Source organism: Mercenaria mercenaria, chromosome 1 (genome assembly GCF_021730395.1).
Source record: "Mercenaria mercenaria strain notata chromosome 1, MADL_Memer_1, whole genome shotgun sequence".
NCBI classification, from domain to species: domain Eukaryota; kingdom Metazoa; phylum Mollusca; class Bivalvia; order Venerida; family Veneridae; genus Mercenaria; species Mercenaria mercenaria.
Genome location: NC_069361.1, coordinates 101,894,585 through 101,913,997, shown reverse-complemented (window position 1 = coordinate 101,913,997; position 19,413 = coordinate 101,894,585). Strand labels below are relative to the sequence as shown.

Genomic DNA, 19,413 nt, shown 5'->3' with positions numbered 1-19,413 from the left:
CAGTTCAATTATTCACAACTAGTTATGTGTCTGTGTGAATTCAGGTCTTCAAATTTTTGATGTTAAGTATTTGGACTATCTTCGTATCGAAAATGAATTTTTTATAACACTGGCAAAATTCTTTCATTGTTCGTTAGGAGAGGTTGTACATTTAGATATACCAAGGGGCCATCATAGTCTTATTGAATGACAGCTGTGTCTGGGCTCTGACTATTGAATGTCACTGTTAATTTCCATCCATTTTAGTTTAGATCCTTAACTATCAGTGTCCAGGTTTCATACTCTGGACCTGAGTTCCTTGAAATCAAAAAAGTTACCACTAGCCATCTCAGTAACATTGTAGTACATTGAATGTATGGTTTTCAACGTCTTGCTGTTCGCATTAAAATACCCACTCCGATGTGGTATACGCTAGGACTTTTACTTAAATGTGAAGTAGGATAATGAAATTCAAATTACTTCGGACATTTAAGGGTACACTAGACCCAAATTTCATATTTCAAAACTAGAACAAATACTAAATATAATTTATGTAAACATAAAATTAACAAGTTTATGTGTATTAACAGTACTATGCATTAGGTTGAAGATAGTACACACAGTATATACTGTAAAAGCACGTGTTTCCGCTGGGTCAAAATTTCGCAAATTTAAAATATTGAGTATGTTTGCGAGGTTTTATATTTGCGAAACTGTAAAAAAAGTTAATCTGCTTGTTACGGCTTTTTAGTAAGTCGGGTGTACATAAAAGTTACACATCAAAAAGCGTTACCTTTAGACTGACTACTGTAAAGATCGATCGCTATTTATTGTATGGATGTTTCAAGACTCTAATTACCAGAAAATCTTGAGGATACTATAGCTGTAACAAAAACGGTTTTACATGATGTCTTTGTCCAGGGACAGAGATATCAGTGTATGTTTAGTTAACTCTTACCATGCTGGACATGATTGATTCTGCCTTTGCGACCAGTGTAGATCATGATCAGCCTGCATATCAGTGCAGTCTGATTATGATCTGCACTGTTCGCCACTCAGTCAGTATCTTTTTGGTAAGTGCCCCTTTTAACAGTTAATATACTGTCCAAATTGAAAGATGGACAAGTTTAGTGTAGAAATTGAAAAGGGTAAGGGTTAAACACACTGCAAAGAAAGAAGTTATCATATCGTTCTAAATTAAACATATATGTGATTTGTTATGTTTGTCTTAAAATTATACTATCCTATAGTTATTATGGAAACACACATTTTTTTTATATTTAATATGGCTGTTTCCATTTGATATGATGTGGAAGGTTTGTGTAATGACAAGTTTTGCTTGATTTGTGTTATAATGAATATTTATGCGAGGATTAATGTACGCAAGGTCTGGGACCTCGCGAATATAGTAAAAATTGAACCCTCGCAAAAATTAAGGCTTTTACAGTATATATAGCAGAACACAGTATAACAATCAACTCTTACTGCATGATATTTAATTATGAATGTAGCTCTACATACCCAATTAATTTATATATATTTAATAAAGTTTAATATATTTGATGAGGATTTTCTACATTTGAAGTAAATACCTAAATATCAAATATTTTAGTGAAAGATGGCCATTGGATATCTTTTAGGGGGGGCCACTGATGAGGTTTTAGATTTTTAAATGCAAACGTTTTTACTACACATTTTGGCCTGAAATATTTTTACATAAACCAAAATGAGGGATAGGGTTGCAGGTTCCATAACTCTGTTTTCTTTTATTTTTACAAACTTATGCCCCTTTTAAGACTTGTATTTATTCAATTGATAAGACTGTTGAATAGGCAAGCTTTGCTGTTGTTTCTAAAATACTGCAACAGATTTACACTAAATTCATATTTTATTTTAGAGATATCACTTAGCAGTTAGACAGAAGGTCAAGATAGATCTTTTACCTGACTTTTGTTACAGATATATGACTTAATAGGTAAAATTAAGTTGAAATTTAAAATCAACTTTTAAAGAATATGTAACACATGACTTTGACCCCCAATTTTTATTCCTTCATTCTAAATCTTTGGCAGACAAAATTTCAGAAAAGCTTGTTATTCCATTATCATTAGAAATTGATTATCAAAATTCAAAAAACGTGATCTGTAGTAAAACAAGAGCCGCTAGTTAACAGCGTGCTCGACTATTCTCAATGCTTGATAGTATAATATAAGCTATGAGTAAAACTTTGACATTACAATAAGCATATTCTAAGTCGAAAAGGGGCCATAATTCAGTCAAATGCTTGATAGAGTTGCCTCCCCATTTTTACAAACTGGGGCCATGATGGTAAACAAGTATGCAAAATATGAAAGCAATATCTCAATGGACTTTGAAAATATTTGGGGTGGTACGCAAACTTTAACATTACAATAAGCATATTCTAAGTCGAAAAGGGGCCATAATTCAGTCAAAATGCTTGACAGGGTTGCCTCCTCCATTTTAAAGACTGGGGTCATGATGGTAAACAAGTATGCAAAATATGAAAGCAATATCGCAATGGACTTTGAAAATATTTGGGGTGGTACGCAAATTTTAACATTTGTGTGATGCTTACGCTCACGCCGACGCCGGGGCGAGTAGGATAGCTCCCCTATTCTTCGAATAGTCGAGCTAAAAATGTTTGGGGTCACATGTCATGCACAAGACCCAGGTCCATATGGCTCAGATGTAAAGGTCACTCTTTGAGGTTAAAGGTTATACATAGGGTCATGCTTTTATGCTCTTAGTGTGTTGTCAGTAGTATTGAATATACCAAGTTGTTATTTCATACAAAAGTAGAAGTTATTAACAGGAAGTGCAATGATTAGGAATCATAAATTTAAAGCAGACAGGATTTTTTTTTAAGATTTTAGGGGTGGTACCGTTCTGCTATAAAACCAGGCTTTAAAGTGCTGACTTGCATTTTGAGAAAGTTCTATAGAGCCCAGGACAATATACATGTACATGTAATACTCGTACTAAAAAACAATACGTGTATAATAGTGTCATCTTTAACCTTGATGATGTCATGTGGTGTCATCATTGCAAATATAACATTACTGCACAAACTATTTTTACCAGAATTGATATTTATTTTGGAGCAAAAACTAGATAACATCACATATCAACTTTTTGCACTGATTTTTTTCATGGTATTAAAGAAAACTTTAGTGCAAAAAATGGATAGAGGCTTTTATTCACTTTTTGCACTAAATAAATATTCAGGTGCACTTATTGAGTTTTGCTTTTATTTCAAGTATCACATTTGGCAATGGAATCTATTTCACTATTTGCCATCACTTTATGTAAAAAAGTGATTTTGTGAAAAATTGCACTTATTGGGTTTTTGCACTAGGGTGACGATGTGCATTATTTTTCAATTTATAAAGAAATTCTTATATATTACGTCCCACCCTCTGTTCTTATATTTAATAACAGAGGGTGGGACGTAATATATAAGAAGGCACCATTTCTTTTATATTTCTTTATAAATTGAAAAATAATGCACATATTTATGAAAATAGGCCACTCAAAGCTAAATTTGCGGTTCTAGTGTCCCAAAACAATGAAAAAGGCCTGCTTATCCAAAGTAAAGGTACATGTAATTTAATAGGATCAAATTTATCATATATCTATCCAAAATTTGATCTTGATCAACTCCACTTTCTGAGAACCAGAGCTCCAGATAAGATTTTAGGTTAAAGGGTATTTTACCCCCTAGTTTTTTTTTCAAATGGTATTTTACTCCTAGATGTTTTTTCAAAAGGGTATTTTAGAATTCTAAATGGTTTTTCAGAATTCGAAATCATTTAAAAGGGTAATAATAATAACTGTTTGTATTTATAATTTTCTGATATTCATGTGCTCCGCTGAAGTGCCTTTGTTGACCAATGCTGTTTTCCTGAATATTTTTGAGCCTTCATTCAAATAGTTTTAACATTTAGTTTACTGCATACATTACATCTTAATTTCAGTTACTGACCACTGCGATATATCAACAGCCAGTGATACTTTGACTGTCAATGTTTTTTTCAGAAACACCAACATGTATGTGCTTCGGCTTTTTCAACAGTTACCCATTATATATCATAGGTCACATGCTTAGCGATAGGCATTGTCCGAGTCATCTCCTGTCACACACTAATATACTTGAAGAAGAAAATGGCATTATTTTACGATATCGTTTGCGTTTCCTTTTTTATGAGACACCATTTTGTTTGTTGTACTCGATTACAAAAAGGATTTGCTTGATTTACGATAAAATTGGATTACGCACTTAAATCGAGTAAAATACGTATCCCGTTTTTTCAATGCGTATCAGTACGCGTAGGTTTGATTTTAAATGCGTTTTTTGTAAATTTCAAAACGTATTTACGCAAATACGCATCTTATCTGGAGCTCTGAGAACTATCAAAAATATAATTAGACAATAATAAGCATTTGCCGCTCGTAATAAATGTATTTAATAGAGAAAAATGCTTGAATAATCAACTCAATGTTCAAAAACACAATCATACGTCGTTTTGAAGGGAATCATATTTAACACATTAATAAAAATTATCATAAATATTCATACTGTTGATTGGATTGCACAATATATCTCTCTTTTCCCATGAGATCTTTTTTATGATGAGAAAGTCATGCTTGAAGCATGAGAGCAATAATGGCCATTTAGTTCTTGAAAAACCAGCTAACATGCTAACTCTAGGTTAAAAAGGGGCATCATTTGGACAAAATAAAAGCTAGAATTATATCACTTGTCTGGTAAGGTCACCTCAGAATGCCAAAGACAAGTGTGAAGTTTAAAAGCATTACCCCTAGTAGTTTTCGAGAAGCTTGCTTACATGGAAAACTTTATTAACCTGAAATTTTAAGTTAAAAGGGGGCATAATTTTGACAAATTAAAAGCTAGTTATTTTCCTTGTCAAGTGATGTCACCTCATGATACTGAATACAATGTGTGAAGCTCAAAAACATTAGGCTTATAGTTTCTACATGCAAAACTTTCGTGATGCAGATGCACTGACATGAACAAAAGGGTGACAACAGCAGGACTGTTTGAAATATTTTCAAATATTCCTGCTACAAAACTGATTTGATCCCAAATCTTACCAAAATAAAAAATTAGTCATGAAATGTAAGCCCCTTTCAAACAACATATAAAATGTATATGGGTAAAGTCCAGGTTTGAGCCTTCCAGCTCACTGGGTTCACAGTATGTATTGTTGTAAGACAAACATTCAAGACCAATAAATGAAGTATCTACCAGTATTTTGCATTTACACTTAATTACAAAATGATACTGACAACAAGTCTCTAGCCCCATCCATTCAGAAAAAAATCTTTCATGGAACTAGGGCCATTGCTTTAAAATTGTGATGTACAGATATGCTGCACAAAAGATATATATGTAGATAAATTATGCAGCAACAAAAATGAGATTTTATATATAGCAAATTATCCACTGTGTGCAGTAACCTTGTATCATCATAATATTATTGAAATGGAACTTTGGTTTCTGGTCTCATTATGATCTTCACGCCTTATCGCCTCAAACTAAAAGAGTTTACTCCCAATTTGATTAAAATACTGTTCAAGAGCAGCTGTGAGGGATAAGTATGTACATCTGAAAGTCTCTCCTTATGCTTTATCTTTAAGGATAACATGGTGTAATAGCCATATTTCATATCTTGTAACTGGATGGTAATATTTAAATGAAATTTGGTCACTTTAAAGACATTCAAAATAAAAAACGTTTCACCGAGAGCTATTTCGAATTTTATCATTTTTTAGGGAGATAATCGCTATTGAAGTTAACATTGATGCCTATGGGAAATATATAATTTCTTTGATTATGAGAGTCTGAGCTTGAGTTTCGAGAAAATTTTGTGGTAGAAAGCTGCATTATATGATTCTGATACAAATATCAAAAAGAAATCTTAAATTTCCCGTAGGGAAAAGGAGAAATTTACCATTTTATCATTTTCAGGGGAGATAACTCATGAAAAACCAAAATTAACAGGGGAGGTAATCTGAAGGAAATTTTAACTTCTGTCACTATAAAACTTGTCAATATGCACCTTATTTCTATCGTTTGACATTTTCAAAGCTTACATTATCAAGTTGTATGCATGCTTTTGGTGAAATTGAGGGCTATTATGGGTAGTCATCCTTAAACAATAAATTTGAAAGATTCTCTGAATTTTATGAATTTTGTTAAAAATTCTTACATTTTTAAGTCAAATCAATTGATAAAATATAAAAACAAGAGCTGTCACTAATGGTGACAAATGCCCCCGCAGCACCCTGACCTTTGACCTGGTGACCTTGACCTTTGACCTGGTGACCCCAAAGTCAATAGGGGTCGTGTAGACAATAAGTACTATCAGCATGTGAAGTTTGAAGGTCCTGGGTGCAGTGGTTCGCGAGTAAAGTGCCTTCATGCAAAAAGTTAACATTGGCCCTTGTGACCTTTGGCCTGGTGACCCCAAAGTCAGTAGGGGTCGTGTACTCAATAAGTACTATCACTCAGTCTATCAGCATGTGAAGTTTGAAGGTCCTGGGTGCAGTGGTTCATGAGTAAAGTGCCTTCACGCAAAAAGTTAACATTGGCCCCTGTGACCTTGACCTTTGACCTGGTGACCCCAAAGTCAGTAGGGGTCGTGTACTCAATAAGTACTATCAGCATGTGAAGTTTGAAGGTCCTGGATGCAGTGGTTCGCGAGTAAAGTGCCTTCATGCAAAAAGTTAACATTGGCCCCTGTGACCTTGACCTTTGACCTGGTGACCCCAAAGTCTGTAGGGGTCGTGTACTCAATAAGTACTATCAGCATGTGAAGTTTGAAGGTCCTGGGTGCAGTGGTCCCGAGTAAAGTGCCTTCATGCAAAAAGTTAACATTGGCCCCTGTGACCTTGACCTTTGAACCCAAAGTCAGTAGGGATCGTGTACTCAATAAATACTATCAGCACGTGAAGTGTGAAGGTCCTGGGTGCAGTGGTCCGCGAGTAAAGTGCCTTCATGCAAAAAGTTAACGTTGTGACGAACGAACGAATGAACTAACGAATGGACGGACAGTTGAAAACTAATATGCCTCTCTTTGGGGGCATAAAAATGATCATGCAATTAAAATATAACCATGTGCTACGAACTTCGCATGATGTTATGCTGCAGTTCGACCTGGTTAGTTGAACAAATGGGTTTACGCCATAACTTAATGGATGCGACCATCAGAATATAAAAATAGCATCAGTTAAGTTATGGTAGTGTTGTATTTTGGTGAGAAAATCATCTACCCAGTGTAGGACTCGAACCTATGACCTCCTAGTTGCAAGTCAGGTGCTCTACCAACTGAGCTAACCGGGCTCCTGGTTTACCAGAAGCCTCGAATCACTACACTCCTCCTCACTTTAATTTTGAATGCTTAAACCTTATCGTGAAACCATAGAGCGAGGCATCATCTATTCAGCTTCCAAGAGAGTACCGGTATAGCCTCTGCAGTATCCCATGTTCTATATAACTGAGCCATGTAGCCGTCCTTGCAGTGGAATTACAGAGTGGGGTTTCAACTGTTCAGCTTCCAACAGAGTATAGCCCCTGTAAACCGCATGCTCGACATAAACTGGCCACTATAGCCTGCACTTTCCAATTTACCTTGTCGCCAATGTTGTATTTTGGTGAGAAAATCATCTACCCAGTGTAGGGCTCATACCTACGACCTCCTGCTTGCAAGTCAACTGAGCTAACTGGGCTCCTGGTTAACCAGAAGCCTCAAAACATGTCACTACAGTAGCCAGAACTTGTTACCTTGTTACCTTCATCTGTTACGGAGCGTCTGAGCCAGATATGACCCTTAAGCTCCTCCGATCTGGTTTCTCTATAGGGGTCCGAATGGAAAATGATAGTCACTGTATGGATCCGAATAAAACTTTTAAATTATAGCCAAAGGTTAAGCACTGTTAGCAGATACAAAGTCTTCAGAACCATTGCATGCATACATTGTTAGTAAATCATATCTGTGTCAAATCTTTCATCTCTCCACTTTTTATCCAATTTAGTCTTGAAAGTTAAAACACTGTCACTCAAAACAATATCTTCATCTAGTTTGTTCCAATTATCAATACATCTAATGGGAAAGGTGTTTTTCCTTAGTGTCTTATTAACATAAGGTTTATAAATTTGGAACAAGTGCCCGCGCATTGGGTTATCATTGAATAAATATTTTCAAATCCATGGACAATTTTGAAGATTGGACGTTCTCTTCTGTACAGAAGTGTCGGTAAATTCAGTGATTTCAGTCTTTCCGTATAGGATAATCCTCTCAACTTGGGTACAATTCTTGTTGCTCGCCGCTGAATGTTTTCCAAAAGTTGCGAGTTCTTTTTAGTACAACTACAAGGATAGTATAACTACAAGGATAGTAAACAGTTACTCCATAATCAACAATTGAACAAATCAAACTCTTGTAAATAGTAAGAAACAACTGTTTGGTTATACACGCAAAAGTTTGTTTAATTAAACCTGAGCTAGAATGCACTTCACTGGTATGCACTTCCTGCTAGGATTGTAAAAGGCAGAGTGTGCACGTTACAATCATTTAAATAAATTGTAACAATAATCTATTCATTAAAGAAAAAAGAAAAAACTAGCTGGGCGTCACCGTGAGGGTAGCCCCCATAAGAATAAATGTGGTACTTATTTATTGAATGTGCTTACCGGTAAAGTGCAGGTGTCCCTAAACCTGTAAGTCTCTTTGTCTTATTGACAACATATAACACGTGCTTATCAAATTTCAGATTATTTTGAAATATAATACCTAGAACTATTGAAAGGGGCTCATATTTTACTGCATATTTTTCATTTCTGCTTGACTTATTTGGAATGAAAACATGTGCTTTTTATCTGCTTGTCTCCTAGGTCCGATACTCGTGCCTGTGGTGGCAACACGTTAGAGCAAAGAGCTATAAAAATAAATAGATCGGCAACTTGAAAGGCATATAGAGCAAATCTGGCCCAAAAACGTGACAACTGAATGAGATCTCGTTTATCGGAAGTGATGCGTTCTCCATGCGCCATTTTGTATGCGAAAGCAATTATTCATCGGTAAATTAATAATCACCGTATGACCACGCTTCTTTTGATGGTAAGAAATGTGTACTTTATGTCTTAAGACTATAGGAGGGATCGCCGTGACTTCACGCATTAACACTTGTTTATCTGGTGTTTGGCAAAACAAATGTTTTTACATCGTTTGTGTATGGGATCGGAATTTTTAATTTTTAATAACTTTTTAGCTCATTTATGGATTTTAAAAAAGGCTTACCATTTTCATATTTTCTCATTTAAATATCTTTTTAAAATGAATAACCATTTTAAATGACATATGATTTTAATAGCGACATCACGATGCTCCAAACTTTTAGAAAAAAACACTGTAAGTTAAGCGTTCATAATAAATCCATTTTATTTCCAAATGATAATTAAAAGTAATCAATAAATTGCTTGTTTTATATCCTTTCAATTGATCAAAAAATTATTGATATCATTTGTGTTTTAAGAAAGTTTAAACCGTTAGAAAAACATCACTGTTTACCAGTCTTCGCCTTAATTTTTTTTTCAGCACTTGTCCTTTCGGGCAAGTAAGTTAAGAAAACCACTTGCCCGAAAACATTTTTACTTGCCCGAAGTCATTTCGTTTATAAATATGATGTATTTTGGTTTATGCTTAATTCAACATTCAGTTATTTAAATGGTAGTCAACTAACCTACCCACACTATTGATGGGCAGGCTAAGCCAACGTAAGTGGATAACCATGTTGCAATATTCAAGTAACTAGCAGACAAAAATTATGGGAGAAAACTGTAGAAAAAAAGTAAAACCTATACCAGTATCTAGTTATATGCCAGGTGTGAGGTTCAAATTTACACTACCCTTCTAAAACTTACTTTTTTAATCCAGGGCCTTTAAAATATAGTGTAGTTGTTCAAATTTAACTGCAATAATGGATCAGCCTGGTTAGGCGCACCCCCGCCCCCCCCCCACCCCAAAAAAAAAAAAAATTGTTGTGTTTCTGGTGGCATGGCCAAAAAAAGTTGAATCATAATTATCAAGTAAATATCACAGTCCGGGGCGACGTGTCCAAAAAATATGGACACAATAATCATCATCGACCCACCCGTGTTTAAAGCGAAAAAAAAACATTAACAATTATCGGTAATTATTCTGTTGATAAACAAGTAATTGGCCTTGTTTTCATCATCAATTAAAACCCCCTCAAAGAGCTAAAAGAAGTGTGTTGGTATCATGGCATCTGAAGTGGAGATCAAAGCGGTATAGTTGCCCGAGATTGTCATGGCATTACGTCATGTTTTTGCGCCATTTCACTGTCTGATCGTACAGCCTCGGTTCTTTAAATTGCTGAGAAGAAATCAGTAAAAAAGTATCTTCTTTAATTTTTTTTAAAAGCGAATGTGCAATATCCCGTATAAACTGACAGGTAAATGTGTCAAACGATAATAGTAGATATCCTACACTCTGTGACCTATTTGCCCTCAAGGAATTTACGTTATTGTTTGAAAAGAATATCTGACATAGTGTGGAGTCAAAAAAGACATGTACAAAGATTCATTTACTTATTAAACTTATTAAAAACCACAGCGACATCAGACTAGCTGCTTTATTTTAAAACAATTTTTTATTTACGTTCACGAGGTCACGTAACCTATTCTGCCGCACTTGCAGAAATCTGTTTGCCAAAAAACGTTTTACTCGATGTATTTAAATTGCTGCCGCTTTTTCATTATTTAAGATTTTTTAATTCTGTTTTTTGTACTTTCTTGTCAAAAGTCTGAATTTTATGACCATAGCATGTATTATTTATTTACTTTTAGAAATAAATAAATAATTAAGATCGCGCTGTTTGAAATTTTACAAATAATTGTATGAAACTTCGATCGTTTTTATAGAATTAAATTTGCCTACATTTCTGTCGATATCTTATTAAAATTGTTATAGAATTCAAACTGTATTACTTCTCAAGCGGTGTTGAAAATTTGAAGCGATTATATTAAAAAATGAATGCACTACACGCGTTTTTTGTGTACGTGTTGATAAACAAAAGTAACGGCGATACGATAGGTCGCACGTGCTCGAGGAATGGAAAATTACTGGCATGACGTTTTGATATCTTTACGATTCGCGGGTAAACTCCAGTCATAGGGATGTAATTTCTAAATTTTGTAAAATAACTTTATATATTGCAAGTGTAAAGTCATCAATTCATGCATAAATATACGAAAGCTAGTATTTAGGATGTTCATTTCAGATTCATGAAATTCTTTTTTGTAATTATTGTGAAAATTAAGGGATTTAAATTTTGGAAAAAGCACTTGTCCGTTCGGTCAACCACCTGAAAACTTTGGCTTGCCCGAAACAGGATCTACTTGTCCCGGACTTTGGGCAACCCAGTTACGACGAAGACTGGTTTACAAAAAAAACATGGACGCTCGGCGTCTGCCCACCCGATATTTGTCTTATCAGTTCTAAAAATAGAAAATACAATGGATTTGTATACAAACACGATCTCTCCTATTGCACATTAAACTAATGGCATTATCCTGTTATTTGGTCCGCGGACCAAAAACTTTCCGGTCTTATTTTCTTGTATTAATGTAACTTTCTTGAAATTATTTATCGGTGTTTCTCACCGTATTGGGGTCAAAAAGTAGTCCATCCTAAAAAGTAGTTCCTATAGTGTTGCAAAAAAAGTCCCTAAAGTCTTTTTCATTCCTCAGGTGACTATAGTCTGTATCAAAAGACTAATGCTATTTATTCCATACAGTGTTAAAAAAAAAATCGTCCCTAACCTCAGGTGACTATAGTCTGTATCAATAGACTAATGCTATTTATTCCGTAAAGTAACCGAATATAAAAACTACTTACATGTCAGTTAGCAGTCCAAAATTACTTCCACAGCAAATGAACAACGAAATATCCAAGTTTTAAAAGAGCAGTTCCAGCACAAAATTAGAAAAGTCTTTATTCCGAGATACTGTTTACGTACACACAAAAAAATCAATATACTCGTACCGATTATTTGTGACATTAAATGCATACAAATTGTATTTCTTTTCGTCAAACAGACGGAATAAATCGCGAAAATGTTTATATCCCGCTCTCATCCCTGCACAAATTTGTCAGATAAGCCCACTCTAGAAATATATCTGGATTTAATCCATATTGACATACATGAATGCAGCTAATAATAAACGATCAAAATGTTTAACACCTATCTTCCAAAACAGTCTTCTAATTAGCTTTGGCCACTTTTTAGCATCTCCAATAATGTCTTGTATTATCATCCATTGTGTGTAATTTTTTCTTCTGTGATCGCGTGGTTCCATAGCTAACGGTCAATTGAAACTTGCAATTAAAATCAAGGCATATTAACATCTCTGTGAACTATGTTAATGGGTTCATTCGAAGTACATGATTATCTTTTGATCTGAACGTAAAATTACGGGTAAACATTGTCTGCAGAATGCCTGACCTCTCTATATATACTCCTGGTATTTGGTCCGCGGACCAAATAAATTCTTCGTCCCTATATATACTCCTGGTATTTGGTCCGCATCTGAAAACTTCTATATTAACGAATTATTTTAAGAATGTCACCCCCAAAAGACTACCAAGCCCCATTTTCTGAAAATATGCTCCCCCAAAGAAAACCCTTTTCCCGGGGATACTTCCCCTTATAAGGCATTAGAATGAATCTATTGGAAAACAATTTCGTCTCTCTATATATACCCCTGGTATTTGGTCCGCGGACCAAATAAACTCTTCGTCGCTATATATACTCCTGGTATTTGGTCCGCTTCTGAAAACTTCTATATTAACAAATTATTTTAAGAATGTAACCCCCAAAAGACTGCCAAGCCCCATTTTCTGAAAATATGATCCCCCAAAGAAAGCCCTTTTCCCGGGGATACTTCCCCTTATAAGGCATTAGAATGAATCTATCGGAAAACATTTTCGTCTCTCTATATATACTCCTGGTATTTGGTCCGCGGACCAAATAAATTCTTCATCGCTATATATACTCCTGGTATTTGGTCCGCTTCTGAAAACTTCTATATTAACAAATTATTTTAAGAATGTAACCCCCAAAAGACTGCCAAGCCCCATTTTCTGAAAATATGATCCCCCAAAGAAAGCCCTTTTCCTGTGGATACTTCCCCTTATAAGGCATTAGAATGAATCTATCGGAAAACATTTTCGTCTCTCTATATATACTCCTGGTATTTGGTCCACCGACCAAATAAATTCTTCGGCCCTATATATACTCCTGGTATTTGGTCCGCATCTGAAAACTTCTATATTAACGAATTATTTTAAGAATGTCACCCCCCCCCAAAAGACTACCAAGCCCCATTTTCTGAAAATATGCCCCCCAAAGAAAACCCTTTCCCGGGATACTTCCCCTTATAAGGCATTAGAATGAATCTATTGGAAAACATTTTCGTCTCTATATATATACTCCTGGTATTTGGTCCGCACATGTATAATTTATTATGTGTATTCCTATGCGACCTTACATGACCTCAACTGTGAACGGCGGATGGATACACTATGATTTTTTTAGAATGGCGGATGGATACACTATGATTTTTTTACAAAACCGAAGCTAAACATATCATTTAAATGTTGTGGAATTTATTTGGTCCACGGACCAAATAACAGGATAATGCCAAACTAATGTTGTTTTAGAAGCTAACATGTATTTTAAATGTAGTTTTAAAGGTACAAATTGTAACTCCATGCTCGCCGATGTTTGTTTTTACTAAGATAACGCCGATTCACACTCTGACACGAGACCACGCGAGATTACAGCCAGTTGCCATTCTGTGTATTTTATACTTCTTTGGTTAGAGTCAGAAAAGAAATCTAAAAAGTTATAGATGTTGAGCGCAAATAACCAATCTGCGCTATTTACCAAACGCCCAGCGCAAAAAACAAATTTTTGTACGTTGGTTATATGCGCAACGATTTACCAATCGTTGCGCAGGATAAATTTAACCTGCCAGATTTACCAAATGCGCAGCGCAAATAACAAATGTAACTTTATATATCAGAAATTTGCATTTCGTTTTTGATAAATCATGCAGTTGGTCAATTTATTAATAAATATAGATGTCAAATGCTGAATATCTCGGTACTTAAATTAGGTGTCATAAATTTGTTTCTACATCAGTAAATTCACGGCAGTCGGTCACCAGGTTTCAATACCTCCAATCTTATACAAGATGCCTGCGTGAAGGTGTGATTTCCTCCAGCTTGCACACGTCGTCCCCTGGTATGTTTTAGGCTATTTTTATAATTTTCTACTTCACCCGAGCACACACTTAGCAAAATATCGTTTTTATTATATTGAAATATCTTGAAATTTCCCAATAATATTCTTTCTAACAACGGGAGCATATCTCTCAACATGTCTAAGATAAAAGATGAAATAAAAAAGTCACAGAATTAAAAGAAAATTCTTACAGATCTTATCTATATTATTATTATTATTATTATTATTATTATTATTTTATAGTACAAAATCGATTGAATAAAGAGTAGGCCTTTGATTACAGACTAAAACTAAAGAGTTTTTTTACAAATCTAAATGGATCTATAATGTTACACCTGTAACTTGTGTGGGAGGTCGGTCCTGCTCTAATAGCAAAGTTTGAAATTACACTGTATTTCAGATATATTTCATTCATAAAACATGCTATTTATGTAACTTTCAAATGAATACTGTAGAAAAATGAATAGAAAAAGAGTGATTTCTGTCATAACGAGAACGAAATATTACATTTTTTATCTGCGCAAGATGTGTGTCTGCGCTAATAATAAATCTGGAAATTACTCTGATAACTTGAATATCTTTTATAAATCATATTAACTTTTACTTTGATTTACGATTACAGACTAAAACTATAGGGTTTTTTTACAAATCAAAATGGATCTATAATGTTACACCTGTAACTTGCGTGGCAGGTCGGTCCTGCGCTAATAGCAAAGTTTGAAATTACACTTTATTTCAGCAGTGCTCCAGCTAGCTATTTACAGCAGGGCGCATCGCCCGTTCCGAAATTCGTTCCGCCCTGTTGCCCCGCCAGGCACCCTGCCCGTTTTACAACCATTCATTTCTTTTTTTAGCCAAACTTCCCTTTTTTGCCTCTGATTATAATACACTGCTTTATTGCCCCCTTTTTATCGAGTGATACACGCCGGGGGGCATTGACATAATTAGCAAACAGTTAAACAATATTACCTGCTGTAATCGTGCCCGAGGCAGACCATGATATTTTAGACTGCTCCACTAGCATTACCATCATTGAACCTTAGTGTTAAAACAGTTTGCAAACCAGTATGAAATCATTATCATTTCGCGGCACCTGTAAAAGTGTACTTTCGTTTTCGGTAATATAGTCGTAAATACCCCTTTAAACACAACTGAAACTTAAGTCCAGACAACAGACATTTATATGTAATTAATAAAAATCGATCACAATCAAATTTAAATAGGAAAATATTTTGATTTTATCGTTTTACAAGTTTTTGAAATCGAAAGTAAGTTGTCGTCTGCTTTGTGAAATTGCCGTTTTTTCATGAAGATTTCTTTGAAATTAGTTTACTAAGATGTAATGACCGCGTACACTTTAATGTCAGATACTGTGAAATGCTGTTAAACTGTCTTTGCATCATAATATTTTTTCAAAAATATTGTTTAAACTGGACATTCGACGACTTTTAGAAAAAAGTGTAACCATATCCGGATATAAAATTTTGGATACCCGGAATATGTCTATTACAAGTGCTAAACTTGCTTTTAGACTGTTGTAAGTTAAAAACTTTGCCTGATTTCATTTATTTAAGTGGAAGTTTAAACTTTATTTTCTGTATATAATATGTTGCAGGTATAAATTTATAAATATCAAGTAGCCTACATGGAGAAGATGTGTACTGAAATTGTAGCAAGTAAAATAGGCCTAAACACATAGATATTGTTATTCAGTGTGCAATTACAAAGAAATGTTACAAGTTGAAAATCAATGCCAAGTAAAATACAAACAGCAGAATTTTTAGTTAATAAATAGGTGCATTAGAGATGACAGACATAGCCTATTAAAAGACCATACCTAAAGTGTGCCAAAAAACATGCCTAAATTATGCCAAATTCCAAGCCTAAAGTATGTTAAAATGCACTGTATGCATGGACCAGTTATATTTTTTTCCCGGGGGAGCACGGTCCCGGACCGACCACCACCCCAGAAGTGCCCTTTTCAGTGCCAGCACCCTGCCCTTTTTTAATCCTAGCTGGAGCACTGTTCAGATATATTTCATTCATAAAACATACTATTTATGTAACTTTCAAATGAATACTGTAGAAAAATTAATAGAAAAAGAGTGATTTCTGTCATAACGAGAACGAAATATTACATTTTTTATCTGCGCAAGATGTGTGTCTGCGCTAATAATAAATCTGGAAATTACTCTGATAACTTGAATATCTTTTATAAATCATATTAACTTTAACTTTGATTTACGATTACAGACTAAAACTATAGGTTTTTTTACAAATCAAAATGGATCCATAATGTTACACCTGTAACTTGCGTGGCAGGTCGGTCCTGCGCTAAAAGCAAAGTTTGAAATTACACTGTATTTCAGACATATTTCATTCATAAAACATACTATTTATGTAACTTTCAAATGAATACTGTAGAAAAATAAATAGAAAAAGAGTGATTTCTGTCATAACAAGAACGAAATATTACATTTTTTATCCGCGCAAGATGTGTGTCTGCGCTAATAATAAATCTGGAAATTACTCTGATAACTTGAATGTTTCTCATAAACTATGTTAACTTAAACTCTTGCGTAGATAACAAATGTAATATTTCGTTCTCGTTATGACGAAAACCCCTTTTCTTTCTAATTATTTTCTACTCTGAAAACATTGTTTAAGAAGTTACATAAATAGTATCTTGTAGAATTGAAATATGTTGCAAATATCAACGTCAGTTCAGAAATTGCTATTAGCACAGGAACAACATCACGCGCAGGCTACGGATGAAACATTATATTCAGATTTTCAAAAGCTACAGTTTTAGATTGTAATCCAAAAACGATGTAGAAGTTAAAATGGTTTATAAAAGATATTCAAGTTATTGGAGTAATTTTCAGACTTCTATTAGCGCAGGACACATATCTTGCACACCTACAAAATGTAAAATTTCGTTCACATTTTGAGGAATTTTATTAGTTATTCATTCTTTTTATCTCACTATAAAACATTAAACAATTATATAAGTATAAAAGATCTGTAAGTTCGTCTTTTAATTCTGCTTATTTTTGTTTTATTTTTAATCTTGGCCATGTCAAGAGATATGCTCCTAAGTCTCCTTTATGTTCTATATTCGGTATAAAATGACTGCGTGTGATCGAATGAAGTAAAATACTTTAGTTATAAAAAGAATAGAGAGGACGATGTGGCTATCCGAAGGAAATCACACCTTCACGCATGTTTGAGTTTTATTGCATATTGTATCATATTGCAGGTATTGAAACCAGGTGACCGACTCCCATGAATTTAATGATGTTGAAATAAATTTATGACACATTTTTAAAACCAAGATTTGCAATATCAGTCTGTAATTGTTAAACAATGTAAAAGTTAGCATGGTTTATGGCAGATATGCATATTATCAGAGTAATTTCCAGATTTTCTATTGGCGCAGGATCGACATCCCGCACAGGCTACGGCGTTTAAAAGTTAAAAAAAGTATAAAAATAAATAAAAAAATACTTGTGTTATTAAATATACTTGGCAAATTTTGTATCATTTTAACGTTTTTTAACACCTATGACAAATGACTCTTAATACCGTCGTCAACAGAAATTTATAGGCCATAAACTACCAGGGACGTGAGAATCTCATTGAAATTACCGCATAAATACGCTCATTTACTTTAAAAAATGTTTTTCTTTTTCTTTACAAATTCACACCTTTACGCATGCCTGATCACTGTCAGTTTTACAATTTTATGTAAGCCTACAAGTCTAACACTCCAATGATATTCAATTTTATCGGGAGATATCATTCATATGTTAAAAGCGCAGACTCATTTACCAAACGCGCAAGACAGTTGCCCTGTGCATATAAGAAATATATAAGGTTGCCCGATTTACAAATCGTTGCGCAGATAACAAATTGGTTATTTGCGCTGCGCGATTTACCAAATGCGCAGATTGGCTATATGCGCGTAACATAGATATCCAGGAGTTGTCAAAAGTGGTAAAAGTTGAGGATAACAGTGCGTCATCAGGTGAAGAAAGATTTTAAACAGTTTACCCAGTGCAACTACCGATATGAAAATATCTTTCGATGAATGTTTTACTTTTAAACTGCTAAAGCCCTGAAATTAGACTAACATCTGCCATTTTCAAACAAATTGTTGTGAAGGTTTGTTTTCCGTTTCCGGAGCGTACGTTAAATACTGTCACCCGTTCTCTTAGTGCCGTAGCAAGTTGTCGGAATAAATTCTATCAGAAATAACACGTAACCTTTTCTTCGTGTTTACTAAACTTCTTCATGACTTTGAAGATAACGTGCTGGCACTGATTAATATTTTACAACAAGATGCAAGAAACTTTAATTTCCTTCAACTGTGTTACTTCCAACGGTATCAAGTCAACTCGTCCCCTAGTCAACTCGTCCCCAATTTGGTCATTTCGTCCCCCAAAATTGGTCATTTCGTCCCCCTCATGATAAAATTTGGTCAACTCGTCCCCCTTTTGGTCAAGTCGTCCCCCTTTTGGTAATTTTGTCCCCTTAATATTTTAGGCATTTTTGCATTTTTATGATATCTTTGACTTTGAAAACTTGTATTTAAAATCATCGTGAATTTTGAAGGAGTTATATTGGAAATGGTTAACTTTAAATAATTAGGTTTGATAAAATGATAAAAGAAATATACTGAAATTATAAGACAATTAACTGAAATAAAAAAATAAAATAAAAGATACAATGCCCTTAGTAATAAAAATATAATATAATAGAAAATCTAATAAACTTTTTAAAAAATCATAGTAAGAAGAGAGAGAGAGAGAGAGAGCAAAAAATCCTTATCCCTGGTCATAATAAAAGAAAGTTATAATTAGAAATACCATAAAGAATAAATAAACAACTAATATCCGTCACATATGTTTTACTAAAAATAACCAACATGCTTTATATTCATTTTTGTCATTAAAATAAAAAAATACTTCAAAAGTAGGGAGACAGTGGTTTCTAAAAAAAGTAGAATGAGCCAACAATCAAACTTGATTATAACTGGAAGGTCAGAAACCAAGTAACAAAATA

The 19,413-nt window shown here is 34.2% G+C and overlaps 1 protein-coding gene across 5 annotated transcripts in view; it reads right to left on the bottom strand.

Moving 5' to 3' along the window:
- The window catches only part of LOC123528663 (clathrin heavy chain linker domain-containing protein 1-like), a 49,503-nt gene extending 30,978 nt beyond the window's left edge, over positions 1-18,525 (bottom strand). For 2 of the 5 annotated variants that reach the window (XM_053518879.1, XM_053518890.1), the window contains exon 1: positions 4,077-4,394. The gene's annotated coding sequence lies outside the window, so the exon portion shown is untranslated. Of the gene's footprint in view, positions 1-4,076; positions 4,395-18,402 lie in introns of those variants that run through there. The other 3 variants (XM_045308569.2, XM_053518884.1, XM_053518882.1) reach the window with 3 other exon arrangements.
- Between the last annotated feature and the right edge of the window lie 888 nt (positions 18,526-19,413).